The following is a 15,432-nucleotide window of genomic DNA, read 5'->3' as shown; positions in this document are numbered from 1 at the left end:
CTCTCTCTCTCCCCCTCTGTCTCATGCTGTCACAGTGTCTCTCCACGCCCCCCTCTCCCTTTCTCCCTCCCACCCAGACAGCTTCTTCCCTCCTCTCCGCCGCTGGAAGCTCAGTTGACCAGCGTCGCAACTGAGCGATGCACCTCTCGGAGAGCCTGATTTTACGCCAGATTTGACATTCACGCCGCAGAGTATCCTGCATTCTTATATTTGAATGACACATAATAATTTTTTTTGAAAATCCCTATTCATTTTAAAAATTTTACATAATAGTCATTTTGAAAAAATATATTCCCAGGACAAGGTTTTCCAATACATATGTGAAAACTGACCACTAGCAATAGATATTTTACCTTCCGAACGATCCCCTGAGGGGAGGATTTGCTTTTCAACAGCACAGATTTCTTTGATTTTGAAAGCCGACAGTGAAAACTGATAACTTTGATGAAGATGATACAGGACACGTCGGACAAACTCGCTTGATTTTGATGAATTTCTGAGCTCACAGTGCGACGATTGAAGAAGCATCTTCAGGCAAACTACGGGGAGAAGATCTTTTATAAGGTAAATCTCATCTTTGTCCGTGTATCTAGAAATCTAAGAGTCCATTGATGTTTCCCTAATATTGGTTTAAAATATGTGCTGGCCACATGTGTCGCGGCAGATTTTAACTACTTATGTATACATATACGAGCAATGTAATAATCCAGTATTAAAAAACAAACATTTACAGTATTAATGCATTTTGACATCGGTTGTCTTTAGGGGTTTTGATGGATCTAATCAATAAGAATACTAGACATTTTAAGCATTTTTGTTTTTCTTTGTCTATCATATATCTGGATATATTTTGTTTTTTCTGGCCTTTTTTGATAGAAGGTATTCAAAGATATCACCTTGAGTTTTAGAAATGACATTTTATGATTTTTCCTAAAAATGATTAATTTAATATTAATGACAATAATCTTTACAGCCACATATGATCTTCTTACTCTTGGTAATCTCAGGAGCTCCTCAGGGGTTTCGTTTGGGACCTCTGACTTTCTTCTGAAATGTACTTTGCTTGGAGAAAAAAAGTTAAAGAAATAATCAGTCACCAAAACTTTGTGGACTTGATGAAATGCTGTTTTAGTTTGAAATTTAAACAAATGAAACACTGATGTGAGTGACAGTGGTCCTAGCTAGGAAAACAACAGCGTGATTTCCTTGTTTGCATTGAAGAATGCAAATGAATTGGTTAGTAACAAATTGGTAAGTTGGTAGCGGGACTAGCATTGCACATCGATGTACCATCGACATAATTTGGCCTGTGTTACAGTTATTGCCATCATCCTGTAACCAGTTTTTACTGTTTCCACTGTGTTTGTGTGATACGAGCATGCCCAAATGAAAAGGTGGGGTAAAGTGCTTTGAAGGTGGGGCTTGAAGTTTAAAGTGGGGTTGTAACAACATGTCAGCCAAATATTGGCATTGACCCTATTGACTTTTTATTGGCATATCTAAAAATTAGATGGCGTTTACCTGTGTCAGTGGGCTGTGTTCATCTCCTGTGTCTCTCTCTTGCCTGTATCAGATGTGGTCTGACTAAATGTCGAAAGATTGTTTGATTAAGAGCTCAAAGACTCTTTACGCGATTACCAAATATTACTGTTGGTATTGCCCAAACTGGTATTTTAAACACTGATATTGGCTGGAATTTCCTAATGTAGCATCTTCACTCTGGAAACAGTTGAACCAAATTAGCAGAGAGCCCATTTTTAGCTTCATGTATTGTAAGAGTGGCGTTATTGTCATTTTTGCGGTGATCCACAGTTGTATTTGTATATAATTGCGTACCGTAAGACCTTTTCTGTCCACAAACTACCAACTTGTGCTAGACTGAAATGCTTAAATTTAAAACCGCAACACTGCCATATTTAGGGACACAAATACTCCCATATACACCAACTCTACACACCCATAAGTGTGGCAAGGTGGACACAAAGCCCACACAAAACTTCCACTCTCCTCACACCAAGCATGGCTTCTCTGTGCTGCGCTGCACAAGTTTGTATTAGGAAAAAACTTCCAAACTTCATCCTTGCACTTAGACTTCAGTTCTCCAGGGTCTGAAATCCTGGTTTAGGGTTTGGGGAGTGGCCACTGGTGCATAAGACCCACAAAAATCCCTTACTGATGTTACATGGTGGTCGGAGTGAAAGTTTTTGCTGATTTTGTGGTTTTCATGTCATGCAGTGCTGTGTGCGTTACAGGCTTGTTGCATCATGCTGCTCTCCAAAGGTTGGACAGACGCACATGGATGGATTTTAGAAAAGACTTTGAGCCAAGAAAACTCCTTTCCTGTTGTTGTTGGGTGCATCTGTCTTACAGGCCCCTTCCACCCACACAGTCTGCTACAGGGTGGGAACACTGCTCATGCATATGGAAACCTGCAGGATTGTGTGTACAAGTTTTAAGTAAATTGTTAAAAGAGGGAGGAAAGAAATAAATAAATAGAAAAGGGAGATAAGAGTTAGGAAGGAATGATAAAAGGAGGAAGAAAGACCAGAAAGTAGAAACAAACTTAGTGAAAAAAAAAGACACAAAGGATCGCAGTTCACAACACTAATCAGTTATAAGAAAATACACAAAATGACTAAACTGTATGGCAAAAATGAAAGTTTCAGGGCAAACAGAGCCACGGGGAGGAAAAGGATGGCAGAAGATGAAATGGAAGAAGTGAATAAAGTGAAAAGTAAATAATCTGATGTGGACTAACAAAGGCGGAAATCAACGCAAGAATGAAAGGATGGCAGGGAAAACAAGGGAAACAAAGACGATGGAAAGTGAACGTAAAACAATGGGAACAGATGTGAAAGGAAGGCAGTTAGGAAGAAAAGAAAAGGAATAAAAAATAAGAAAGGGAGTGTGGAATAAAAAGTAAGTGTAGCCCCCCCCAAAAAAGACAAAAGGAATGAAGGAAGAAAGCAATTTGGCAAAAAAAGAGACTGACTGAATGAGTTATTTAATAAGTGGAGTAGTCCAGTAATGAGCCAAAAAAAAAAAAAAACAGTTTGGGAAAGGAAGCAATCCAGGGCCAGAAAGACGGGATAAAAAAGAAAGACGAAAGAAATGTTACAAAATGAAGGGAACAAAAATAAAGGCAAACAGGAATGAAATCCAGAAAATGGAGCAGACATGCGGTAGGAATAACCAAAGAATGAAGATGAGGGGGGAGGAAAGAAGAAAGAAAACAAGGAAAAGAGACGGAAAAGTAGTGAAAGAAAGAACAGAAGGACGAAGATGAATAAAAGAAGCAACAGGTAAAACAAAGAACGACCAAAACTGTTGACGTATCACTGAAAAGGGACTCGAGGGAGATTTGGAGGGATTCTCCTCTTACTCCTCCATCCCTCTCTTCCTTGGACCTCGAGCCCTCCTGTGGTCCTCAACCTGAAACCATCTGAAGCCCCCTGTGTGGTTGCTGGCCTCAGGTCTCTGTTGTCTCCATACTTTCCCTGCTGTTTGTACATGATGGGTTCAGTCGGTTCAGTCCAGCTATAAAAGCACCACTCCCCTTCTTTCTCCCCTGCGGCACAGGCAGGAGTTAGCAGGCCTCATATGGGAAGAGGAGGAAGAGGAGGCCTCACTGGTTCTCTTCATATCCTTAGCCTTTTTCCCCTTCTCCTCTTCTCTGCTCCGGTCTCCTTTCCTCTCCCACTTGGCTTGTTGGTTGGTTTGTGGTAACATTTTCAGGCCTAGCCCTGGACGAGACGTTCATTTTTCTCCTCTTAGTTTCGAACCACTAACTAACCACTGGCTCCCTGCATTCCCCCCCTCCCCCCCACTCCTCTGCATCTAAGGAATGTCTTATTCACCTCCTCTCTACGTCTCTCTTCTCTGAATCGTACAAACTAAAGCACACATGCGTTTGTGCCAACATCTGCAAAGATACACGCCAGTATGCCCACACATGCTTTCAGCACACATGGCGTTACTTTTGCCAGCAGGCGGACACAATTCGGCAACCCCACGTGAACGCACACACACACATTTTGACACACAAAAGCCCCCCCCCCCGACCCGTCAGTATGTGCGACCACCTGTGAGGGTACACACACATCCATAAACCTCCCTTTCTTCTCTCCCTCTTTTCCATTATCCTCCTGAGAGCCCAGCGCTGGGGCCTTCGCTTCCAATCCAAACATAGACCAAATTCCGAAAACCTCGACTCAACACCCCCCCCCCTCCGTCTCTCTCTCTCATTTTCTCCTCTCCCCCCTCTTTCTTTCTTTGGGTTTGTGTTTGGAGGAAAGAGGCAAACGAAATGCTGGCCTCAGTGAAAAAGCTCTGGCAGAGCGAGTGAGTGAGCTGTGAGGTAGAGAAAGAGAGGAAAACAGCCTTGTCTCCTCAAGGTTGGGAATTATGATTGTAAAGGGGGCTCAAGTGCCGTGGCAGATGGGCGTAGGATCTTGTTCTGTGTTCAAGTGGCCTTAGATGTGGACAACAATGGGATGACTGTTTTTTTTTTCTTGTGGCTACTTTGATGATGTTAAATTTTGCGTTGGTGTCAGTCTCAACAAGTCTTTAGGTCTGCTAGATATGTAGTCATAAAACGAAGCCTACATGGAAATTGTTGGCTTAATGGCTGCCCCTCCCTGAGCCTGGTTCTGTCGGAGGTTTCATCCTGTTAAAAGGGAGTTTTTTCTTCCCACTGTTGCCAAGTATTCACTCATCGAGAGTGGTCTAATTGTTGGGGTTTTCTCTCTATTGTTTATCTCTCTGTTATACTTCACTATATAAAACATCTTGCGCCCACTGTTGTTGTGACTTGAACTGAACTGAATTTGACAAATGTGGACAAGCAAAGATTCAACACTCTTTAAAACAGTTTCCCTTTTAAAAAGTCAAACTAATGACAGAGTAACATTTTGTAGTAGTTTTCAAATCAAAAACTGTTGAACTCTTTTGGTGGACCACTACTTTTATTGCACTTTCAAAACCATTAAAAAGTAGATCCAGAGGTTCTAGATTCAGAATCAGAATACTTTAATAATCCCTAAGGAAATTATGTCATGTTCATGTCTAGGATTTTCTTGTTGCTTGATGCAAAGAATCCATCTGATATCCAGGATCTTTACTATTAAACTGCGTGACACCATCTTGTAAAGCGCAAGTGCCTTCAGAAGAAAACCTTTGTGTAAGATAATGAGTCTGGCAAGGGATTTAAAAAGCACTCCAAACCTTTTTAATAAGTTATTCCTCTGAAAGAAAAATCAAGTGGAATTGATTTCAAAAGATCAAGACCAAAATGCTCCAAAAGTCTTCAACAAAGCCAGAAACCTAACTTCAGGATTTGAAAGTACTTCATGCTGTCACAATGCATGCACCTATAATCAGATTGCACATTTGCACTGCTTGTTGCGTGCCAGGAGATAAAAAGCTCCTTGCTTTTAAAAAACAAAATTAAAGCAAACAATTTTTGCTTATTATACATGAGTGAAAGCTAAAGTAATTTGACTGAGTGGATCTCATTCGATTGGGTATAGTGTGTTACAGTTCAGTGTGCCTTTTCTAAATCTGGGACTTTAGTTTAGCTTGTTGATTTGACTCAAGCATGAATTCTCATATAAAGAAACTGAAGATGAAGTGAAGTGAGCAAATCCACCAATAAAGTAAAAAAAAAAACAAGATAGAGATGGCGAGCGTGCATTTATTTGCACTAAATAAATGAGTGGAAAAGCCATTTTTTCATACATGATATTGTTCCATCATCTGTTGCCATTGAGCGAAAATAATTCCATCTGAAAAGCTTGCTTCATGATTATGCACTAATCTGATGGATATTTCTTCATACAAAAAAACAGAAAATCGTGAATAACAGAACATTGCTGTTATTGTGTCGTCAGTAGACTTGGCTTCAGAAGCAAGTATCATTTATGTTAGTAGGGAAAAAAAAATCTTGATTGGTTGCTGACATTTTTGGTCTCATTTCATTGCAAATTCCTTAAGTTGCAAGATTTCACAGGTTGTGTCACACATTTTGCCCAGTGAGTGCACACCTGTGACCCTGAAACGAGTGTATAGGAAAATGTAGGAATGGAAAACCCTTGTTGGAATCGTCTTTTGTAATTGTCCCGTTCGATGTGTTTTCATTGCCCCTTGTTGGTTTGTATACTCGCATGTCAGCAACAGAAGACAAAAACCAGCCAGCCAGCGGAGAGGTGAGGAACAGGCAAAGGTGGTGCTGACCCAGATCAGCGACATTAAAGTTGAGATGAGAGAGACGAGATGAGAGAGTTTTTATTGTTTCAGCACTAATCTCCACTTCTTAATGGACAACTTGCAGAGCTTAAATTGTTACATTGTAAATCTGTATAACAGATTTGCTTTAATCTTGAAACAATGACAGCAATAAAGAGCTTACAAAACACTGAAAGTGCGTGACAATCTCTTGAATCAGTTGCAATCCCTGCCATATCGGAAAGTCAGTATCTCCGCCTTAGATGCACAGAAAAGTAGGACAGTGTCACCACTGTGAGTAGTAACAGAAAGAAAAGGACCCCAACTGGTATTGACAGAAGATTGTCTGGACTTAGTGAAAGGCTCCTCCACATCGAGCTGGTGTCACCTCCTAGGTGAAGTAGTTTTGGAAATGCCCAACTGGGAGGGAACACTGGGGAAGTCCCAGGACGTGCTGGAGAGTTTATAATTGCCAGGCTCTGGAACATATCCACCCAGAAGAACTGGAGGTGATAGCGAGGGATAGGGAAGTCTGGACATTGCTGCTTACACTGCTAGGCCTATGATGTGAAGCTGTGGCTAAACATTTTTATCTTTAATTACTTCCCTGTTTTTATTTGCTCTATGTAATTATTGTTTTTATCTTAAGAGAAAGACATTATACATAGTGCAGTGAATTTGCACCATGTGTATGACAACAAGGACCATGCATAAGCAGTAGAAAATGCACAGATGGATGGGTGGATGCAGCACTATTAGCCATGCAGCTCAGTTTCTTCTATGAAGGATTCAGCTGATTGCAGAAAAGCCTTGAAATTATATTGGTCAAAATGTTTCTGTTTTCTTTACAGGTCCTTACAACAACAACAACAACAACAATAACAACACAACAACGACAAATCTGTATTCCTTTAATCAGTCAATCCTCACACTTTTCCTCAATATCTTCCTTGCCTTTCTTCATGTGGACTGTCCTGTCTACTTCCCTGTCTAATCTCCTTGGATTTAGTCACTTTCTTTTTTAAGGTAGCACAAAAAATCTTCCCTGTTTTGGTTTCAGATTTGGTTCGCGTCATATTCAACTGTTTTTCACAAATCCAGAGAGAAAACTGGATGAAAATGTCAGTCTGGTTGTTTCCCACAGTGTGAGAAAGCCAACTTAGTAATGGATTGTTTTGTGGAATCTGGAAGGAATCTGTTGCAGTGATTTACCTATAGCTGCTTCCTCTCGGTGGAAAACCTTAAAGGTAGCCTAACCTTGAATCTCAATTGAAATGTGTACAAATGGTCAGTTTTTCTAAGGTGGCACCTGGCCCAACTCCTATACTGACTGGCACTCCTACAGGACTCATAATGTCTGCTAGCATTAAAACATAATTAATTCTTCCTGCTCAACTCTCAGCTGACTTTTTTCCAGCTCATTACTCTGCTATTTGATGGAGCCTTTTTCCTTTCCCTCCCTCTTTGTTTCCCCAGCTAGAATGAGAGGAACGGTCCAGAGTACAGCTGGGATTGGTTATTATTTACTGGCTTGGCACATACACAAGCACACGCATACGAAAGCACGTTATGCAGAAAGACACACACACACACACACACACACACACACACTCAGTGGAAACAAATTGGGTGAATCTGCTCTGCACGCAGGAATGTGAGGCACATGTGTTTGTGTGTTTTACGTCTGGATGACAGAGCTGAGGGAATGAAAGAGGGAGGCTGAGAAAGAAAGAGGAAAGAAGGACAAAGAAAAAACAAAAACTGAGGGAAAGGGAAAAAAGAGAGACGGATTTCTGGGATGCAGACTGTGCTTGGCCTCGCCTGTCTCGCCTGACAAGGTTAAAAACACTTTTCTCCCTTTTCTTTCTGTCTTTCATTTCCCAACGTCCCTTCCCTTTTTTTCATCCTCCACTCATTCTTTTCCATCATCCTCCTCTCTCTTTTTTCATCCTCTTCTCCATCCGTGGTCTTTCTCTTTGAGGGTGGCAGTGGATGAAACGGTCAAGAGGGAGGGGCCCGTGGGTGGGTGTGGGGGTTCTGTTGCACCGTTGACGGCAAGGAATTGCAGAGAGGCAGAGGGACGAGGTGAAGTCTCTGTTGATCTTGTCCTGCTGCCAAATGGTGGGATGGTGGTAGCGGGGGTGTTGCAAGGCATTATGGGTGGGGGTTCTGAACGAGGTGAAGAGACAGATGTAAGAGACGAAACTAAAATATAACGAGACTGAAAAGTAAAAAGTAAATTATTTCAGATTGAATTGAAGGCTGCTGCTCATAGTGTTCGATCGCAGGCTCAGAATCTGCTGGTGTTCCCGCGTACAAGACTGAAGCGGGACAGAGCGTTTCAGTCTGTGGCTCCACGACTTTGGAACAGTCTCCCACTGTAATTATGTTTAGCTGACTCTGTGGACTCAGTTAAAAACCTTTTTGTCTTACCAGGCTTTTTGGTGATACCTTTACTTTTTTCTTTATCTTGTTTTTTGTGTTGTTTTTACACCATTTCATTGTTCAATTTGAAAGGTATTTGACATTGTGATCCCTTACATGTCAAAATGTGACTGAATTGTTTTTTTGTGTTTTTTTTAAACTTTAGGCAATGCCCAAATATACACGGGTATTTTAGCAGCAAAGATTTTCTGCTAAAAAAATGATGTCACTTGATGTCAAGAGAATTCCTAAGCAACAAGTGGCAACATAATCTATTGCTGATCAACCTTAAGCTACAAAAAAAAAGAATATAAATTTACATGTGGACATGGACATGGTGGGCATGGACTTTGTGAAAATCTTCACCTGGAAGTTTTTTTCCGTTTTCAGTCACTTAAAATGCAGTTTATGTGTGGACGAGTGGCCAAAATGCATTAAAAAGGCTACCAAAATACCAAAACAGGACAGGTCATAAATAAGATGATGGAATAAACACATTCGCTGTTACATTAGAATATGCTATTCTTAGAACGATGAAAAGAATTGCCCGACACACCCTTTAACAGAGTAGTGAACCCCCTGGAAGTGTTTTAGTGCTTCCATGGCTGTGAGTATTCATCATCAGAGAGTGCGTGTGAACATCGATGCAGAAGTTCACATGCCAGTTTTTGTGCCTGTGCAGACTCAGAAAACAGAGTACAGCATACCAGCTATGCATTGACCCTTTAGCTGGACTTCAGGGAAGTGTAACAAGAATGCCCCTTTGTGGCATTTGTGTTCATGTATAAAACAAAGTATAATTAAACCAAAACCACCGTGAGATCAACTACCACATATCTTTTGGAAAGATGTTGCTGCCATAAAAAATTTGACTAGCATCTATTTGTCATAAAGTGCATGCTTGGGGTGTTGTGTCTGTGCTAATTACGAAGTAATTAATTACAAATAATTATGAATTCTTTTTTACAACATAAGGCATGGGGTCAGACAGGTAGATACAAACAATGATTTAATAAGTGAAACATGCTCACTTTGCCCTCATGTGGTTTAATTACTGGCAGTGATGAGCATGTTCTGAGTTAACTAAGCCATTCATCTCCCCCAATGTTTTAGATTCTTTTAGACCATGCAAATGTTTTAACATGCAGTGTGAATGAGTGCTCTGTCTGTATGATCTTCTATATGTGGGGGCAATGATCATTTTGATAAGTTGTATTACTGCTATGATGTTATGTTCACGTGTATTCTGTTGTGTTTAGAGTGTATGTACAGAAGAATAGAAAATTTTATATTCTGATTTAAACCATATGGGGACGAAACCCTCAGCTTTTTGTCAACAGGCCAATAGTTTGTCCGTACATTAACCACTGACATAAACTTTTCATAAAGACAGAGAGTACATAAACCATGGCCATCTATTGTAGCGATTCACTTTTCTAAACTAATACACAAAGCATATTAAACTCTGCATCAGTGCAACTGCTGCACATTTCAGATAACCAATGAAACAGATGTAAAAAGTAAGTAAACAGTGAGCGATTTCTGTTTTTTATACTTGCAATGAGCAAAACAATTTCAAAACACAAAACAGACGTACTATCCCAGTGTGGGCCTACTTTATAAAACCGAGCAACACAGGCTATTCTTTAAGCTGTAGGTAGAGGTGAAGTGTCTGTTGACTCATTCATTTAAATCCAATATTCATTCTTCTGGATGTTTTTCCTCAGAGTAATGGCCTAAGGAGCTTGGAAAGAAAAGCGTCTGGACTTCTTTAGGTTGCTTGAAGACGTTTCACCTCTCATCCGAGAAGCTTCTTCAGTTCTAGGGTAAAATGGTGGAGAGTCCCAGATTTAAACCCCGTGGGAGTATCCCCCCCAAAGAGGGTCCTTTTGTCCCTCTTCTCGGATGAGAGGTGAAACATCTTCAAGCAACCTAAAGAAGTCCAGATGCTTTTCTTTCCAAGCTCCTTAGACTACGATGACCTGGATGACTGAGAACCTTCACAGACATACCTCAGAGTAATGGTTCTTTCAGAGCTAATTGGTTGATTAAATGTTCATCAGTTAGCTACTTACTTTGTCTGCTTGCTGTTTGGTATTAAGCAAAGAATGAACCGTTGGTTTAATAAACCATTTGGTTGGTCAGGGGGGAGTACGAGTGTACCAAGGGAGTGAAAAGCTCTGTAGTGATTTGGTTTGATATGGTTAAAGTGAAATCAAATTCCAACTTTTACTTGCATTCATTTGACCCATTTCATTAATGTAAACACAAAGGAGTGGTTTCAGAGTGTTTCTTGAAAAGAGTTAGGTTTTACAAAATGAGAAAATTCTTAAACTGAAGAATTAGAAAAGAGAAACAGACCCTCTTTAACTAAGGAGTAAGAACCGTACAGTTAGTACAAACATGCTCTTAACTTCCACCAGCATAAAGTTTACTATACATGGTTATGTTCATCTTTGAGTTACGAAGGGATAAACTGTAACGAGGGGGGTTTATCTTTTATTACAGCTCTGGTATATCTCACTCTTCCTCAGCTGATCTTTCCATTTATAAAGCTCCTATCTGATTAACCCCCCCACCCCATGTGTGCTGTATGTGAGGGAGTCTTAAATAACTCTCCAGCATTTTCCTCCCGGTGTCTAGCTTCCAAAATGTTCAGCAATTGTTTATATATGATAAATAGCAGGTATCCCATATTTTTGCAATAAACACACATATTTCACTGCCTAATGTCCCTAAATGGGATTTTCAGCATTCTGGATGCTGTTTAACAACCCTTGGATTGAGCTTGTTCCACTTTGTTTATTTCAAAGCAAATGTGACTCTTTGGTCATAGCTGCACTGGAGTCTGTTTGGGATTTAAACATAAAAAAAGCAAAAACTAGTGTGTATCTGTCATCTGACACAAATGAATAATTAACTTGCTATCGAATAAAAAATGCTTCCATTAGTGTTAGCTACACCACTATTGTACTTTCTATAAAAGATGTGTGTCGTGTACTTTAGGGTCAGAAAAGTACATGTCAGTGAAGAAGTGCCTTGAACCGGCACACTTTCTAATGGTTAGCTGGCTTTTGGTTCTCTAGAAGTCTATGACAAAATGACCCTCTGCTCCCTTGATATTGAAACAAAGTAAACACTTTGTTTAAAGATCACGTCCTTTCATCCTTTCATCTACTTTGAAAGGATGATAAAGCAGGGTTTGGTTCATTCATTGTTATGCTACCTAGTATATAACGGAGGTTTTTTTTAAAGGACATTGTTGACAACCATATGGTTCATTTTAACACAATACATATAGTGAAGAATTATGTTAAAAATCTGTGAATTTAGTAGACATGGAAGATGTTTTTGTAACACCCTTAGTTGTGACACCTGAGGTCACAACTAAGGGTGTTTTCACACCTATAAATTGTTTAGTCTGGTCCGTATAAGTTGATTAGTTTGTAACTGTAACAAACCTACAGCTGACCCGGGTGCACGTTCATGCTTTGCAGCATCTCTTTATTAATGGTTGCTTGTTCACACACTGTTGGCTGCAGCTCTTCCTTGCTGCCAGCCACACACACTGACAAGAACCCCCATATTGCAGGACGCAGTACCATGTTTAAGTCGGCGGGGCATGATTGCAGATGCCGTGCAGGTGCATCCGCCTTCCCTGCACGGCACCGCAAGCCACGCCCGCCACAGTAACCTTGTAGCTTTTTTGTTTTGCAGATTTGATTTCTTTTCACACAGAGAAAAATCAAAATGAACTCCAAGCAAAACAGAATGCATCACTACAAACCACGTAAAAATGTTCACCTCGCTTATTGTCCAGATGTGCCTGGGGTGGGAGCAACAAAAGTAAACCACTGCACATTAATTGTACCTTGGCACATCCCAGAATACCAATCATAGGTGGCCACGGGACGGTTTTAAGTTCAAACTAGTAATGTACACCTGGTAGTTGGTTCAGATCGTGGTCAGCTCACGTTCACACCATAAATGAACCACTCTGGAGTTAATTTGGAACCGCACCTTGCTTTCGCTCCACACCTGAGTGTGATTACTGTGTTCACACCTGCACAAATGAACTGCACCGAGGGAGGAAACAAGCCCGAGTTTGATTTAAGGGGACTAAACACCAGCAGGTGTGAAAACACCCTAAGGAACAGATTTCTAAATACAATTTGTATTAGGAATAACAATTTACTAGAAGCACTGGAGAATCATTACTGGTGGCATTTCAGACAATCTCAAGTATGCAACACTGCAGCTTCCCATGAAGTTGACTCCCTGATTGATGAAGTTCTTGAATGTCAAATAAACCCTAGGCCCTAATCATATAGGCCTACAGACTGGTCAGCAAGCTCTCCTGGAAATCTTTGGTTGGTTGGAGAAAAATATGCATTCCCCATTCATTGGTGAGTAGTTGTAGGTGTTACACCAAAAATCCTCCTTGGGACCACTGATGTTGCAAGTGCTCGCTAACCAAGCAGTCAAAAGGATGTTTGTTTTCAATGGCTACCAACCATTTTCACCTACCAATGACCAGCATCCTCCAGCACCCACTCGCCAACCTGTTGGGGAATACCCAGTTTTCCGTAACAACCTGTGTTTGCCAGGGGGACTTGGACTAGTCTCTAGGGCTGCGTCACTGGGGCTTTAGCTATCAAGTTCACCTATTGTCAGTCACAAACCTCTAGCAACCCCTCACCATCTGGTTGGAGAATATATTTTCCTCTAGCAGCTGGCAGTTGCCATGGCATTTCTGATCTGTCTCTTGGGCTGACTGGGGCTTTAATTCAAGGAATTAATAGGAAAAGTATTGTTTGAGCGAATGAGAGCTTGAATAAACAGCACTGTTCAACTCTCTAGAATTTTCTAATGTGCACTTCTTGTCATGTCACTTAGCTGCTGAGCCCTTTTGGAACAAATTTGTTGGTAAAGTGAGCGGCTACTTCATCCCTTTCAAAAGTCTCTCTATAGACAGCAAGAGTCAGAAGTAAGCTTATTGACGTACAGAGATGTGAGATTTGTGGTATGTTTCAAGTGAAAAAAAGACAGTCGCTGATTCCAGAGGTTACAGCCGCCCACCTCCCGCTCCTCCTCCCCCTGACAGTCGCCACCACTCCCTTCATAAGTGGTGTAGACGCCAGTGTCAGTATGAGAGACACTGCAGGCTCTACTGGTGGCTATTGCAGACTTGCTCGGTAGAGTTGCATCACTTTGTGCTGCCGAGATGCAAGAGAGAGAGAGGGAACGCAGGCGGGTAATGCCGAGACAAATAATGGGAAAAGTGTGAGGGGAGGAAAGGGTGGGAGCCCATGTCTGACTCCCACAGTTTCTGTTTTCTCCTTGCCATTTTTCATCGCCCACTCGCTCTCAGTCTCCCCGCACTGTTGCCGTTTTTCTCTCTCCTGAGGGAAGTTCACCCTCGTGAATGCTGGCATAGAGCGCGTGCCGTGAATCACAGTTGACATCATATAAAACAACAGCGCAACTCATTCTCAAGTTGTGAACACTGACAGTAAATTTCCTTTTTGCTGCCGTGGCGGTGAAAAAAAAACAAAAACCCGCTTGATTGCAGTGGAGGTGGTTTTGTTTTTGTGACTGGAGTTTGAAATGTGATATAGTCATTAGTGTTTTGGATGATCTGCGCAGTCTCTCTGGCCCTCGAAAAACATATTGTGCAACACTTGGACTTCAATGAGAAAAGAAGAACTCGTGTTTGTCCTCTTTCTTTAAAAGGAAAACAAACTTGTCTCCAAGAACTTGTTTACCTCCATCTCACCACAGAGTGTGTGGTAAGAGGATCCCCCCGCTGCTTCCTCCATGCTTCTCAACAACCTTTCTACGTCCTTAGAAACCCTTTTTTTCTCCCTAATGCAAACCAGTCGTTTTGTTTTTTTGTCCACTGCTGTTCAAACAGGTGTCCAATTTCATTTCTCACGAGGGCACCTCGGCTTTTTCGGCCTCTTTTCTTTTTGTCTCTGTATGCCTCCACGTCACAAAAACAAAGCCTCCTGTCATCCTCACTGCTGCGGCGGTCTTGCATAATACCTTATAAGGACACTGAGTGGAAGATCAAAGAATATATAAACCCTAAAAATCAGGCCTGAAGTTGTTCCTGGAGTGATGGACTGGCATAAATCTCTATCTCTGTCTGCTGCCTTGTGGAAACTGATTCCTCCTCATCCTGACTTTTACAGCTAGTTTCCCACACATGGATCAAACATAGGTCTAGAGTAAAACATTAAAAATACAATCATTGAATACCTACACTGAAAAAGGTTTTTACTTCAAGACTCAGTGCGATCCATTTCTGATCTTGCTGAGAATTTCCAAAGCTTTACAGTCTGTCTTCTCAGTTATTAACACTGTCTTTTCATGTCATCGTATCTTGTTCGATTTGGAACGACAGAATGGGAATAAAAACAAGTCGTGAAACTGGGGAGAAATAAAAGAAGGGAGCTCAAAAATGCACTGGAGAAGAAAAAAGTAGGAGAGAAGAAAAAGGAGTGGGAGGTACAGAGAACAGGAGAGGTATGCTCCGCTGGAGGACTGGGAGAGGAAAACCGCAGGAAGGAGTGAGAGGGAGGGAAGTAAAGCGAGCGAGCGAGAGAGAGAGACAGGGCAGGAAAAAGAAAAAAATAAGAGAGAGGGAGAGGCCACATCGGGGCACCGTGGAAGCAAATGTTTCCTGTGAGAGGAGGACAAACTCTCATGTGTGGGTGTGTTACACCTGAGGGGAGGGGATAAACTGTGTGAGCATATGTGTGTGTGTCTGCTTTGCTTCATATA

General features: G+C 41.3%; 1 protein-coding gene across 3 annotated transcripts in view; it reads left to right on the top strand.

The window, feature by feature from the left end:
* The first annotated feature begins 114 nt into the window (after window positions 1-114).
* The window catches only part of LOC100692841 (zinc finger protein GLIS2), a 32,763-nt gene continuing 17,445 nt past the window's right edge, over window positions 115-15,432 (top strand). For 2 of the 3 annotated variants that reach the window (XM_005461658.4, XM_013265195.3), the window contains exon 1: window positions 115-564. The gene's annotated coding sequence lies outside the window, so the exon portion shown is untranslated. Of the gene's footprint in view, window positions 565-12,747; window positions 13,053-15,432 lie in introns of those variants that run through there. The other variant, XM_019360612.2, reaches the window with a different exon arrangement.

This window comes from Oreochromis niloticus, linkage group LG6, assembly GCF_001858045.2.
Source record: "Oreochromis niloticus isolate F11D_XX linkage group LG6, O_niloticus_UMD_NMBU, whole genome shotgun sequence".
Lineage (NCBI taxonomy): Eukaryota > Metazoa > Chordata > Actinopteri > Cichliformes > Cichlidae > Oreochromis > Oreochromis niloticus.
This window is presented reverse-complemented; position numbering and strand designations above follow the sequence as displayed.